This window comes from Vulpes lagopus, chromosome 6 (assembly GCF_018345385.1).
Source record: "Vulpes lagopus strain Blue_001 chromosome 6, ASM1834538v1, whole genome shotgun sequence".
In the NCBI taxonomy this organism is placed as follows: Eukaryota; Metazoa; Chordata; class Mammalia; order Carnivora; family Canidae; genus Vulpes; species Vulpes lagopus.
The window spans coordinates 22,721,703-22,736,387 of NC_054829.1; positions in this window are offsets into that span (position 1 = coordinate 22,721,703).

Here is a 14,685-nt window from a genome sequence, read left to right on the forward strand (position 1 = left end):
GATAAAGGGCATCTAAAGAAACCCTGCAGCGAACATCGTATTAATGGTGAGAAATCAAATTCTTTTCCCCTAAGACTGGGAAGAAAACATACTCTCATCAGCCTTATTCAACTGGAAACCTTAACAGATTGAAAAGGAAAAAATAAAACTAACTTTATTCACAAACAAAAATTTTCTAGACAGAAAATCCTAAGGAATCAACAACAACAACAAAAATTCCTGGAAACAGTAGTGAGTTTAGCAAGGTTACAGGCTACCAGATCAACACAGAAAAATCAATCATATTTTCCAATACAAGCAAAAATACATGCCATTTGTAATTTTTTAATTAAATACTTAAATAAAAATCTAACAAAATATCCATAGGATCTATATGTTGAAAACTACAAAATGCTGATGATATAATTCAAATCTGGCCTAAATAAATGATGAGACATACCGTGCTCATGAACTAGAAAAGTAAATGTAATAAACATGTCTGTTTTCCCAGGTTGATCAATAGATCCAATATAATTTCAATCAAACTCCCTGCAGGATTTTTGTATAGATTGGGACAAGCAAATTCTAAAATTTATATGGAAAAGCAAAGGAATGAAAATGGTACCATGGGCTGAATGTATGTATCCCTTCCAAAATGTATATGTTGAGGGACACCTGGGTGGCTCAGTGGTTGAGTATCTGCCTTTGGCTCAGGGTGTGATCCCAGAGTCCTGGGATCAAGTCCCACATGGGGCTCCCTGCATGGAGCCTGCTTCTCCCTCTGCCTATGTCTCTGCCTCTCTCCCTCTCTGTGTCACTCATGAATAAATAAATAAGATCTTTTAAAAAATGTTTATGGTGAAACCTTAATTCTCAATGTGGTAGAATTTAGATATGGGGACTTTGGGAGATCATTAGAATATGAGGGTGGGATCCTCATGATGGAATTAGTGCCCTCATAGGAAGAGACGGGGGAGAGCTTGTTTCATCTCTCTCTTTCTCTCCACCATGTGAGGATACAGCAAGAAGGCAACCATCTAGAAACCAAGAGGAGTGTCTTTGCTAGAACCCAACCATGTCAACACCCTATTCTTGGACTTCTAGCTTCCAGAGCTAAGAAACAAATGTTTGTTGCCTAAGTCACCCATCTTCAGTACTCAGTTACAACAGCCGAAACTGATGAAGACAAATAGCTGAAATAGTTTTGGAAAATAAAGAATAAGATTGGAGTAATCACACTACCTGATTTTCATACTCTCTACAAAGCTACAGGAATAAAGACATGATATAAGCAAAGACATACACATGCATATCAATGAAATAGAATACAGTCCAGAAATAGAGCCAAACAAATAAGTCCTACTGGTTTTTGACAAAGGGGCAAAAGCTATTCAATGAAGAAAGGGCAGTTTTTTCAGGAAATGGTGTTGGAACAACTGGACATCCATATGCTAAAATAAAAATAGAGCTTCAAATTAAATTTCACACCATATACAAAAGTTCACTCAAGTAAATCATAGATCCAAATATAAAATATAAAACTTGTAGTAGAAAAATTAAGTGAAAATCTTTGAGATCTGAAATTAGGAAAAAGATTCTTAAATTTAACACCAAAAATATAATCCATAAAAGAAAAAAATTGAGGGATTTAGGTGGCTCAGTCAGTTAAGCATCGGACTCTTGATTTTGGCTCAGGTCATGATATCAGGGTTGTAAGATTGAGCCCTACAGTGGGCTCCACATTGGATACCTAAAATTATCTCACTCCCTCTCCCTCTGCACCCGAATACCCTACTCCCCACCACATGCACACCAAAGCTCTCTCTCTAAAAAATGAAGAAGAAGAAAGAAAGAAAGAAAGAAAGAAAGAAAGAAAGAAAGAAAGAAAGAAAGAAAAAAGAAAAATGAAACATGAAAATCAGACTTCTTCAAAATGGAAGACTTTTGGTCTGCAAAATAAACTGGTAAGAGAATGAAAAGTGAACTATAGTTTGGGGTAAAATAGTTTCAAATTACATGTACAACAAAGGACTTGAATCCAGAATACATAAAGAATTCTCAAAACTTAACAATACAAAACCAAATAACACAATTTTTAAATGGACAAAGAACTAAAATAAACACTTCACCAAAGAGGATGCATGGGTGTTTATTAACTAATAGGACAATGCAAATTTAAATCACAGTGACTTGTCTACCACACACCTATTAAATGGCAAAAAATAAGTTTTAAAGTACCCAAAATACCAAGCGCCGATGAAAATGTGAAGTAACTAGAACTCTCTGATCTTGCTGGTAGGAATGCAAAAGTTGTATGGCCACTCCAGAAAACAGTCCAGCAATTTCTTTTTTTTAAAATTAATTAACGTATTTATTTATTCATGAAAGACACAGAGAGAGAGGCAGAGACATTGGCAGTGGGAAAAGCAGGCTCTCTGCAGGAAGCCTGATGTAGGACTGGATCCCAGGACCCCAGGATCTCGACTTGATCCAAAAGCAGATGCTCAACTACTGAGCCACCCAGGTGCCCCAGTCCAGCAATTTCTTATGCTGGAGAAACATACACTTACTAGCAATCCCACTTCTAGTTATTTATCCTAAAGAAATGAGAACTTATGTTGACACAAAAACCTAAACACAAATGTTTACAGTAGCTTTGTTGTCCAAAACTGGAAACAACCTAAATGTCCATCAGGTGAATGTTGAAACAAACTGTGGTGTAGCTGTGTATATACCACTACATACCACTCAACAGTAAAAATTAACAGATTATATACACAACAACCTGAATGAATCTCAATGGTATCACACTCAGTTAAAAAAAAAAAAAAAAGCCATCTCTAAAGGTTACATACTCAGGGTGTCTGAGTGGCTCAGTCAGCTAAGTGTCTGCCTTTGGCTCAGGTCATGATCTCAGGGTCTTGGGATGGAGCCCCACATCAGGCTCCCTGCTCAGCAGGGAGTCTGCTTCTCCCTCTTTCTCTGCCCCTCTCCTTGCTCACACTCTTGTGCTCTCAAATAAATAAAATATTTTTTAGAAAAAGGTTACATACTCTATTTTTCCATTTATATGACACTTAAAAACACAAAACCATAGTGATGAAAAACAGACAGCCAAGGGGAACAATGTGATAGAAGGTATAAACATGGAGGGGCACTGGTCTGACCAGTGGGGTGGTTACAATAAATCTACATATGGACTAAAATTAATAGAACTGTACATACACACACAAAACATAAATTTTATATGATAATTTTTAAAATAAAAAAATTGTAAAAAAAATTGTAAAGGAATATTATTAGCCTCTAAGATAGACACACTATGTCAACTCAAAGTCAAGAATATGTTGCCTCCCCATCCCTGCCCTTATTCTTGCAAATCACCTGCAAGGTTTTCTTGGGCTATGGGTTGCCACAACAGACTGAGCTTCAAGCTTCAGAAGCCATTTGGGGACAGATATCCACCCTACTGGAGAACTCATCTGTTAGGTTATCAAGAATTTTAGCAAATACATTAGTTGGAAGATGATTCCTAGCATTAGAAACTGATACTTCACTTACCATCCTGTCTCTTTGCAAAGGGAATTATCTAGTCCCCTTGAGTTTATATACATATTGTACATTAAATGGCAAAAAGATTAAAAACTAAAACAATGGGGCCACTGATAACTGACCCTAAACCACAATGATGCCCTACACAGCTCTGAAAGTAGTAAGTAAAGCAGTGAGAAAATTGGATGAAATTTACCAATATTTGAGGCACACACAAATTTGAAAATCCATTGCCTGCAAGGTGCTTGACCCAGCAGAAAATACATGCCCGGTGGGTGGAGAACCACCCCCACTAACACCTGAATTGCTTTCTTCTCAAAACAGAAAGAGGAAAGTGGAGAGACCTAGCCCCCATCCTCCTTTCCTTTCCCAGCCTCTTGCTCTCATCACTCCTCCTGGGCAGCAAATCTCACAAACCTACAGCCAAAACTTTGCACAGACACTGGAGAATCATTCAGGTCTCTGTCCAGAAGATCCTCTGATTACCTTGTTTCATTTTCTCATCAAACCACAAAATAGGTCCTTGTATCATTTAGGAATGATTTAGCTCCAAGGAACCAAAGAATAACAGCATTAACAAACAAGGTTCATTTTTCTCACATAAAACATGGACAGTTGATGGCTTTGTTTCAGCTGCCCCATGATGGCAGGACCCTGGTTACATGTATCCACATCCTCATGGTCTCTTAGTAATAAAAGAGCTGCCAAAGCCATAGCAGTAATCAACAAATTTCCACCACAGGATGTAGAGGGAACTCACTTACTTGACATCAGGAAGGAAGCAGGTTTCAGAGCAAAGTGATGCTCCTTGCCAGCTTCTCTTATCAGGGAAAGGATATCTTCCCAGAATCACCCCAGAAATACTCCCTTTCATCTCATTGACCAAAGCCTATCACATGTTCATTCTTGGATCAGGGACTGGGCCCACTTCCCCAGAGATCATAGGAAGTAATTCCTGAGTAAAATTGATATTCTGTTGGCAGAGGGAAAAGGGAGGCAATACATAGTATCTGCCATTGCACTGTTACTATTCCTTCCTTTTTACAGATGAGACAACTGTGGCTTAGAAAGGATATGGGACTTGCCCAAGGTCACCCAACTGGTAAATGCTGAAGCCAGGTTTCAAACCCATTACTGTCTGACTGCCACAGCTGTGCTCTGGATATCTGTGTCACTGCCTCTTTGGGTTGCATTTGATGCAGTGACCAATTTCTTCCCTCCCTAGAGCAGCAAACTAGAGGTCTAGTCATGATTGCCCTGCTAATGACATCCCAGGTCTTGGGTGGAGGACGGAGCAAGGGACCTACTGTGGATCAACATCAGAACCATCCTGCATGTGCCTCCCTGACTGTAAGGGGGCATGTCTGTGAAAGCTCTATCTTCCTGTGGTTCTGCCTTCCATGACCTCTTCCTACTGATCTCTGTCTTCCTCCTTGAAAAGGCCTTTAGAGACTATCAAGCAGAACACAGCTGAGTAAGGAAGCTAGGCTGGAATGTTGCCCCTCTGGCTCACTCTTTCACCTGCCTCTCTGGGCTGCTTCCTTGGCCTGTTCCCTCCACTCGTCTTTTCTTTGTTGGTTTTCCCAGGGGCCCTGACACCTAAAATAACTCAAAAGTCACCATATATAATTCTATTGCAAACATATCCTCCCCTAAAGTGAGGGCTGCAGATTGTATTTCAATGAGAAAATAAATGAGCAGGTAATAAATTTTCCCGTCTTTCTCTGTGTTCCTAGTGGGCCTTGAAATTAGCAGGAACCAAATGTCACATTAATTTCACTGTCAGGGGCCAGCGCTAAGGGTGACATCATAGCAGCCCGTAGGATTGGGATCCATTAGCCTGAGGATCACTGGAGAAAGGGAAGCTGACAGGGTTCATGAGCAGGTCTCATGTGAAGTCCTACTGAGGTTTTTTTTTTTTTCTGGACAGTTTCCCAGGAGGATAGAGCCGGGTCTCTAAAAAGTTAGAGATATTATGGTTTGGAGTGTGAGCATGAATAGATTTTCCAACACTTTGGTCATGTCATCAACACACTGCTTGTATGTCCATCCCTCTTTCAGGAGGGCTTGCAGAGAAAGAGCATCTTATTGTGTCTAAGTGATGGTTTCTCTGTTCCAAAAGAATTTCTGCAACATTATTGAGTGGGACAAGGACGGATTAACAAGTCCTCGGATTACTTGAGCGATAAAGATATACTGCCATGGGCCTTTTCATTTGGAACTCAGTCTTGGTCAATATCAACATCTTACGGCAAGTCGATAAATCCCAGTATCAACCGCAGTGGAAGAAGTGTCAATGCCCGCTGCCGGCCACTTGGTTTATGGTGAATCAAGCCCTCGAACGAGGCTTTAAATTTGCTGATGCTTTTTTCTGTGGGGTTTGTCGTGGCTCACCCAGCCAGATCGATTCGATGCGTCGTGCTAGGGAAGAGGAAAAGGTTTGTGGCTCTCAGAGTATTAGCAAGTTCATTTCACGCTGATGTTGCGACAGAGGCCAGGGGAAGGTTTACAGAAGTGGCATTCATCAAGCCAGCTGGTTGCCCACGACAGCCCTCAGGCTTGGAGCAGAGAGACACACGGAGGGGAGGGGCTGGCGGCTGGCAATTCACAGGGAGAATTATGGCTTCTCTGGCAGAGACCAGGTAGCGAAGAGGGGAGAGGGTCTGGAGGCTCTGGTGGCTCACACTCTACAGAGAGGAGCTAGAAGTGGGCAGCAGCCTAGTTCACTTTAGCCATCAGGAGCTATTTGGAACAAGGGCATCCTTTCCCCTCCCCAGAGTTTGTAGCAGGTTAAATGCAAAAATGGCCCTAATTCTCCATCCTTCCCACACCACTTGCAATGTGACTCGGTAGTTCTTCCATCAAGGGGTTGAGTCTATTTCCCTGTTCTTTGAATCTAGGTTGCCTTGTAGCTTACTTGCACCAACACACTGCAGCAGATCGAGTGGGCAGCAATGTCTCGGTTCCAAGCCTAGGCCTCAAGAGACCTCGCCCACTCCCCACACCCCCTCCCTGTCTCCATCATGAGAACAAGAGCAGCGGGCCTTCTGGAGGATGAGAGAGCATGTGGAGTCTCCCTGGCTGAAGTCATCCTAGACCATCAGCCTCCAGCCAACCTGCCAACAGACCACAGATGTGTAAGCAAGCCCAGCTGAGCCCAGCCCAGATCAGCAGAGTGGGCCAACCACCCATAAACCTGTGTGAGCAATGATAAACGGTTACTGTTTTAAGTCAGTGAGGTTGGGGGGTGGTTTTCTTATATAGTATTATTATGTCAATGGAGAACCGATACAAGGTTTATCCGATTATTTTAACAACCACAGCAATGCCCAGGCCCTGAACGTTAGGGTTCCTGATTCTCTAAGGACCAAAGTTCTACCAGCTGGTGCTAAAAATCTGAAGTTTATGTACACATGCAACAACAACAACAACAAAAACCCTCAAAGGTCAGCCTATCCCTTCCCCAATAGACTGCCAGCAAAAGGTCATTCACGTTTGCCCAAATTAACTTATTCTTAGCGGCAAAGATCAGAACTTCCTAAACTACCAGTCCAGCTTTAGCTCCAAGACAACACAGTTCTATTTTCTGTGATAGATGGGCAAATACCCATCTAGACTCCACCTACCCAATCTGCCTGAGTCACTGAACCATTTGGTGCAAGGGGCAGGGTCAGCCATTCCAGGCTCAAGAGAAAAGGGGAGTGAGGGATATTTATACTACTCATCTGCTTCTGTAACAAATGACCACAAACTTAGTCTTAACACCAATTTATTAGCTGACTGTTCTAGAGGTCAGAAGCCTGATGTAGGCCTCACAGAGCTAAAACAAAGATGTTACCAGGGCCACTTACCTTTCTGGAAGCTTTAGGGGAGAATCTGTTCCTTAGCTTTCCAGCTTCTAGAGGCTTCCCTCACTGTGTGTCTCATGACCCCCTGCCTCCATTTTCAAAGCCAACAACAGTGGATCAAATTCTTCTCACGTGGCAACTCTCTGACCTCTCCTGCCTCCTTATTCTACTTTTAAGGACTCAAGTGATTAAACTGAACCCAATCAGACAATCCAAGGTCATCTCCCCATCTCGAAGTCCTTAACCTTAATCATAGCTTCAAACTCATGTTGGCATTTTACAATAACATCATCACAGGTTCTGGGGATTAGAACATGAAAATCTTGGGGGTAAACTATTCTACCTACTACTATTACACGATTATTTTGTATAACAAGGATTAAGAGACAGGAAGCTTTTCTTTTTCTTGGCTACCTCCATGGAATTGGTGGGCCAACACCTGGAATTCCATGAAATGGGCTCATGTTAAAGGATGGAGGGATGGAAATGGCCCAGGATTAATAGCATCCCATAACTCATCCACAGATTTGCAGAACATTCCTTCCTCCCTGAAATGCTGGTCTCAGTATTAAGGAAGTAGTGTCTGGTTACCAGTTCAAGGGTAGGACTAGATGGCCTTAGCCCAGCAGGAGCACAGCTCACCATGCTGCCTTGATCTGCACAGAACTTCCAGAACCTGGTGATGCCCTTGTAGCAATTCATGGAGGCCACATAGAAGCCATTGCAGACTGCAACCAACAAGGTCCTTCCCTACTTACCAATCCTTCGTGCTGAGAGCTGAGGGGCTTCCAAGATGGATCTGAAGAGATGCTGCCCTCAAAGCTCTTACAGACTAGAAAATTACACAAACCATGCATTTCAATAAGTGACTATTCAAAATTTTAGAGAAAAGCACTGCAAGCAACGAACAGATAAAATGTGATGGAAGTTCAAAGCAGGAAAAGATGGGAAGCATGCACAGTGGATAGAGAGAGGAAGCATAAGGAAGAACCTGGTGAGGCTTTTTGGAAGACATTAAGGAAGCATGTTCTACATTTTACAGTTTAAGCTGGGGTGGCCAAACTTCTGCAAAGGGGCAGATAGTAAATATTTCAGGTTTTGCAGGTCATATGGTCTCTACTACTCAATTCTGCTGTTGTAGTGCAAACACAACCACAGACAAGTAACTATAGTGCATGGTTGTGTTCCAATAAAACTTTATTTATAAAAATAGGCAATGGCCCAGATTTGGCCCACAAACTGTAGTTGGCTGACCCCTGTTTTAAGCCATGCTGTAGGCATCCAGTGAATGTTTGCATAACCATGAAAAGATTTATAGAAGATATAATGCTTTTGATTAAGCTTTGATGAATGGAAATAACTTGAACATGAAGGAAAATTGGGAATAAGATAAAATTAACAATTTTATGAGATATTGAAGAGACCTGGGCCCTCGAGAGTTTCAAATACAGGATTGGGATAGGGGAAAAACTTGAAATACAGCTTGTTTGAGTAGGATTGTTTCATGAAGAGCTTTGATAGACAAGTCGTTTAGACATAAGACAATACGAAGTAGGGAACACTTGATAGTTTTTGAGCTGGAAAGTTATGGCATGCAAATATTTTTCAAATCACTAAGTTAAAGGATTGGCCTCTGTGGCTATGCAAGCATGCAAAGCAGATGTCCTGAGCACTTGTCCACACAGGATAAAAAACTTGCCCTTGTCTCTAACCAGCAAGTGGTCATGATGCCACCTGCTCCCACATACAGTTGGAACCTCACACATAACTGGGCCCAGATTTGCAGAAAATTCTAGTTTCCCATAGATTTCAGTGCTTCCCCCATAGCACTGGACAGTTTTGCCTTCCTGTCCTCTGTGAGGGGGCCCCTGTCTCCATGTCTTCCCCTGGTCTCTCCTCCACCTCCTCCCCGCCTCCTGCTGCTGTGAATCACATGTTGTAACAAATGAGTTACCAAAGGCTCCAACAAGCTGCTCATCATTGTCCCCAGCAGGAGAAAAGCAGCCACGACCTGAAGCTGGGACCTTGTTAAGAGTTTGTAATGAGCTGACGGGGAAGCTATTTCTGCCTGATTAGAATCCTAATGCGCTGCTGACTAGGTGAGCAGGGGAAGGGCTCCCAGCTCTCTCCCCAGCACGCCCACCCCTCTCCCTGCTCCCAGCAGAGCTCCAGGCAGGAAACAGCTCTCTGCCAGCAGTTAAGACCATAAAGAACAAACACGAAGCAGCCCCAGAAACTCCCTGCCCATCCTTCTTCTCCCTCTTCTAAAGAGGATACCTTCATCATACTCATTTTTCCAAGCACACAGACCACTGCCACCTGCTAACATCCTAATGATGACACCTGGACCTATCTATAATTGGTCACAGGTGCCCCATGGTTCCTAGTCAGGTCCTCACTCAGATCGAGATGGAAAGGCAGGAGAACACAGCATCCAACTAGTCACTGGAAAGATGAGGCCACAGGCCAAATTCCCATAACGACTAGTCAGAGCAGTCTCCAACGCAAAGAATTTCCCTCGGGTTCAATTCAGAGAATATTTTGATATCCCCATTTTCTTCCAGTTGACTGGCTTGAGAAAGATCCGGATTAGTTCCAGTGTGAACCAATTCACCACAACAATGATTTTTAGAAGGAAAATGAAAACTTAAAACATATTGTGGGGGTAGTTCACGTTTGAATAAAATATAGTATTTGGGTTCAGTTTGGGATTCAGGTTGTACTTATGGTGAAGTGCCCGTATCAGAGGAACCTGAATTTTTGAAAGCTTAACAGATTTTCACATAGTCCTAGGTTATAAATTCAGGGAAAAGGACATTTTGGGGTGACAGTTAAAGTATTTCCAGATTTGGTAAAACCCCTGGAGGTGCCTGGGTTTAGCCCAGTCTGGCCCCTCTGCTTAACAAGGGCAGCTCCTATGTCATTCCAAAATGACCACCACTACCAAGGAGTCTCTTTGCTGTGCCCTCCACAAAAGCAAGGTTCTGTTCCAGGCTAAATCACAAAGGATGAGACCTTTTATGCTCCCACCAAGTAAATCACACCAGAGCCAGGTTTTCTCAACCTTGGTTGTACGTACAGTGTTATCATCTGGGGAGCTTCCAAAAATGCCAATGCCAAGGTCTGCCCCCAAGAGATTCTGATTTAATTAGTCTAGGGTATGTCTTGGGTATTGAGACTTTCTAGTGTGTAGCTAGAGCAGAGAACCACTGTTCTAGAGTAATGTTTCTCAAACATCCATGTGTACATGAATATCCTGGGATCTTGAAAAAATCAGATTATTATTCACTAGATCTGCAATGGGCCTGAGACTCTGCATTTCTACTAACAGGCTCCTAGGAGATGTTCATGCTGCTAGTCCTTGAACCATTTTGAGTAGACAGGATCTATCATATCATCCTGAAGTGCTACTACATTTATTGGACACTATATTTTCCAGGACTCTGTCAATGATCATTGTTAGAAATCCAACTCAAATTAGAATAATAAAAAGGAGTAATTTATTAGTAAGAATAAATAGGAAATCCAAGAGTAGGACTGGCTTTAGGCATGGCTGCATCCAGGAGCTCAAATTTTGTCACTAGGATCTTCTATTTCTGTTTTACTTTCCCCTGAGTTTGTTCCATTTTCAGGCAGGCTCTCTCCACGTAGCAACAAAGATGGCCCAAGCAGTTCCAGGTTTACCTCACTCACACAGCCAGTGTCTCCCCAGAAAGGAGCCTCCCCCCCTCTCCCTCAACATCCATAGTGGTCCTTGAAAATGATTCGTTTTCCCCAGCCTGGGTCATATCCCCACTGCCGGTCAGGGACTGGCAAAGCTCCATGGTTAACAGCCTCATCTAAACACAGGTATTGGGGGTGACAGTTTCCCAAAGGAAAGGATGCAAAGCAAACCACAAAGGAGCTGGTGTCCTGCGTGAGCACCACAGTGAGGTGCCAAAAGCTCCTAGACTTCCACTACCATCTCCCCTTCTCTTGCCACAAGCTCTCACCCACCGTGACTCTTCTCTGCTCCTCACCAATGGGCTAAGCCCTTCCCTATTACTCAGCAGGTTTGCTCCAGTCACATGCCAGCATCCCGGATGAGCAGAAGCCAAAAAAGGAGTCCTTACAACTCAGGACACCTTCAGTTTCCTCTATCCCTCTGACCTCCACAACCAGGAGAGGAAGCAGACCAAGGAACAGTGTTCTAAAGATGGAAAGAATGTTCAGATCAAGTTGAATCCTTCCATTTCACAGATGAGAACACCGAAGCTCAGCATGGTTGAGTAACTTATCCAAGAGCACTCAGGCAGGGCCAGACCCTAAATTCAGGTTTTGACTCCAGTCCAGACTTTGTGATATTTATATTGTCTCCTCTGAGATCAGCACCAGTCCAATCCAGGCCTTGGGCCTCCTTTGGGTTTTAAAAGCTACTTTTGCCTAAAATGGAGAAGTGGGATGGATATCACAGTGACAGACAGGTTTCCAGCCCACTGCTATGTCTCTAAGTTCTCAGGAGTCAGGGTGTGTGAGGTGTGCATGCCCACAGGGTTCTGCGTGGGCTTGGGTGTGGGCAGAGATAAATTCAGGCTCCCAGTGACTTGGGGTTTTGAGCGTCCAGCAAGGAGGAAACGCCAGCAGAATATCCTCCAAAGAACCCTTCCGACTCCTGAAAGGACAAAATGACAGTTTATCGCCCCTCAATATTATTTATAGTATTATTTATTTTTATTTATAAGAATAGCTAAGATATAGGGAACCCTGGGTGGCGCAGCGGTTTGGCGCCTGCCTTTGGCCCAGGGCGCGATCCTGGAGACCCGGGATCGAATCCCACGTCGGGCTCCCGGTGCATGGAGCCTGCTTCTCCCTCTGCCTGTGTCTCTGCATCTCTCTCTCTCTCTCTCTCTCTCTCTCTCTGTGTGTGTGTGTGTGACTGTCATTAAAAAAAAAAAAAAAGAATAGCTAAGATATGTAATGTTTAATATATGGCAAGCTCGACCTAATTTAATTTACATTAGCTAATGCATTTAATCCTCACAAAGCCCCTATGAGATCGAAACAGTTATTATTATTCCCATTCTACAGATGACAAAACTAAAAGCACAGAAAGGCTGGAGGAGTTGGTACCAAAAATTATGATGCATTAACTTTGAATGTGTTTTGCTTTCAGTGGGCATGTATCGGCCCCTCAGCCACCTGGGACACAAGGAAAGGGTTACCACAGTAATCCTAGAGACAGAGAAATTTAGGGCCAGAAAAGGTGCAAGATTTTGTGTCTTAGCGTCTGCAACCAGGTCAGCCGACTGCCCCCTAGACGTTGTGCCGCTCCTTGCCACAAGGGGGCGCGCATGCCCAGGGCCCCGCAGCTCCTGGGCTGGGGACCTCCCCACCTTAACTGGAGGAATTTAAAGCAGGGGAGGAGCCACGGGGGCAAGAGCAATCAAGAGGGCTTCATGAAAGAAGCAGATTTAGGCTTGAGCAAGAAAGAGGATTTTAGTAAGTGAAGAGCACAAGGAAAATGATTCATTCAACATTTGCTAAGCACCTACTGTATACCTGAGCACGCGGCCAAAACCTGGTGACAAATGAGGGGGCTCACACTGGGAAGTAAGCACTATAACAACAGCTAGGTTTACTGCAAGCACATCACTCCCATAACTTCTTCACTTCTTCACTTCTCACGCAGAGAGGTAGGCAATCCGATTGCAATGTCACAGGCAAGGAGCCTGCAAATATGGACTGGCTTGTCTGAGGTCACACAGCAGCAGCAGTGCAACAGAGCTGATTGCGGGTCTCTCTCCCTAACAGAACATCCGTGACAGCACCCTGGTAGCTACAGATCGGCAAGGGTGGGAGTGTCTACGCCCATGGAAGTGTGCAAACACCTAGGAGAGCCCACTGTTATAGACACATCCCAGCACACCATAGCACTGCTGGTAAGAGACTGAAGAAGGGGCCTTAATCCTAAAGCCTCTCTCGCTTGCTCCTGGGCCTGTGCTTTTAGCCACTGTGCTGGTATAACTAGTGCTAGCGCGCTCAGAAAGGAGCGCTCTTCAAAGATAACAAACTGACTGCCTTCAGACCAAATGTGGCCTCAGGGCTTGGCCTCTCTGTGACCCCATTTTTTTCATGTGTAAGATGAGGATCATAGTAATACCTGCCTCATAGGGTGGTTGGATGAATTAATACACAAGCTCTTAGGATAATATCTGGGGCATGGAAAGTACTATGTAACCAAGGGCTTCATTTGTTAGTTAGGGCTACTCAGTGTTTAAAATGTTTAAAGAACCAGGGCAACTGGGTGGTTCAGTCCACTAAACATTGACTCTTGATTTCAACTCAGGTCATGATCTAAGGGTCAGCCAGGTTTGTCAGGCTCCTAGCTCAGTGGGGAGTCTGAGAGTCTCTCTCTCTCTCTCTCTCTCTCTCTCTCTCCCCACTGCTCAAGTGCATGTGTGATCTTTCTCTCTCTCAAAAAATAAATTCTTTTAAAAAAAATGTTTAATGAACAATATTAATTAGTTGCCAATATTTTTCAATCGTATTTCTGTGTAAAACTCCAGATATCTAGATTGTTTTTGAAAAATTGGAAGATCTGACCTCACTTTACCACGTGACAATAACCAGCTGGAGCCAGATCACAGCCGCCCCTCCCACCACCCCTCCTTGAATGATGCCCTTTGGAGCTTTTATTTCACTTACCGCCCTCACCCACCCAGACAGCACCCATAGGCATCTGAGTTTGAGACTCCTGCTCTCTGCTCCTTAAAATGCGCAGAATGATTGTGCTAGGATGAATGATCTGCTAGCCACATGTTCATCTGGCAGGCTTTACACCTGCTATTATCCCCACTTAGAGCTAAGGAAGTTGGTCTCAGGCTAACTGTGCCTAACTCAGTGTTGGAAGGGCAGGGATTCAGAGCTCAGGGTTTCTGGTTCCTCATTCAACACCCACAACCCACTTTTGAGCCAGAGCCTGAACTCAGAAGCAGCTTAGGGAGCTCTCACAATGTTGGGAGTAGGGTGGGGTAGGGTGCAAAAGCTCTGAGGGCCCTGCCCATCCTCCCTGGTTTCCTGGGCCTAATGGGACGACGGAAATGTGGCTTTCAAGAAGAGCTGCCAGAAGAAATCCAGGATGCCCATTAAACTTGAATTTCCAGTAACTTTCAGATAAATGACCAATTTTTTTTACTATAAGTATGTCCCATGTGTTATTTGGGACATACTTACACTTTATAAATTTGTCAAATTTGGGACATACTTACACTTTATAAATTTGTCAAATTAAAAATATTCCTTTACATGAAATTCAAATTTAACTGGT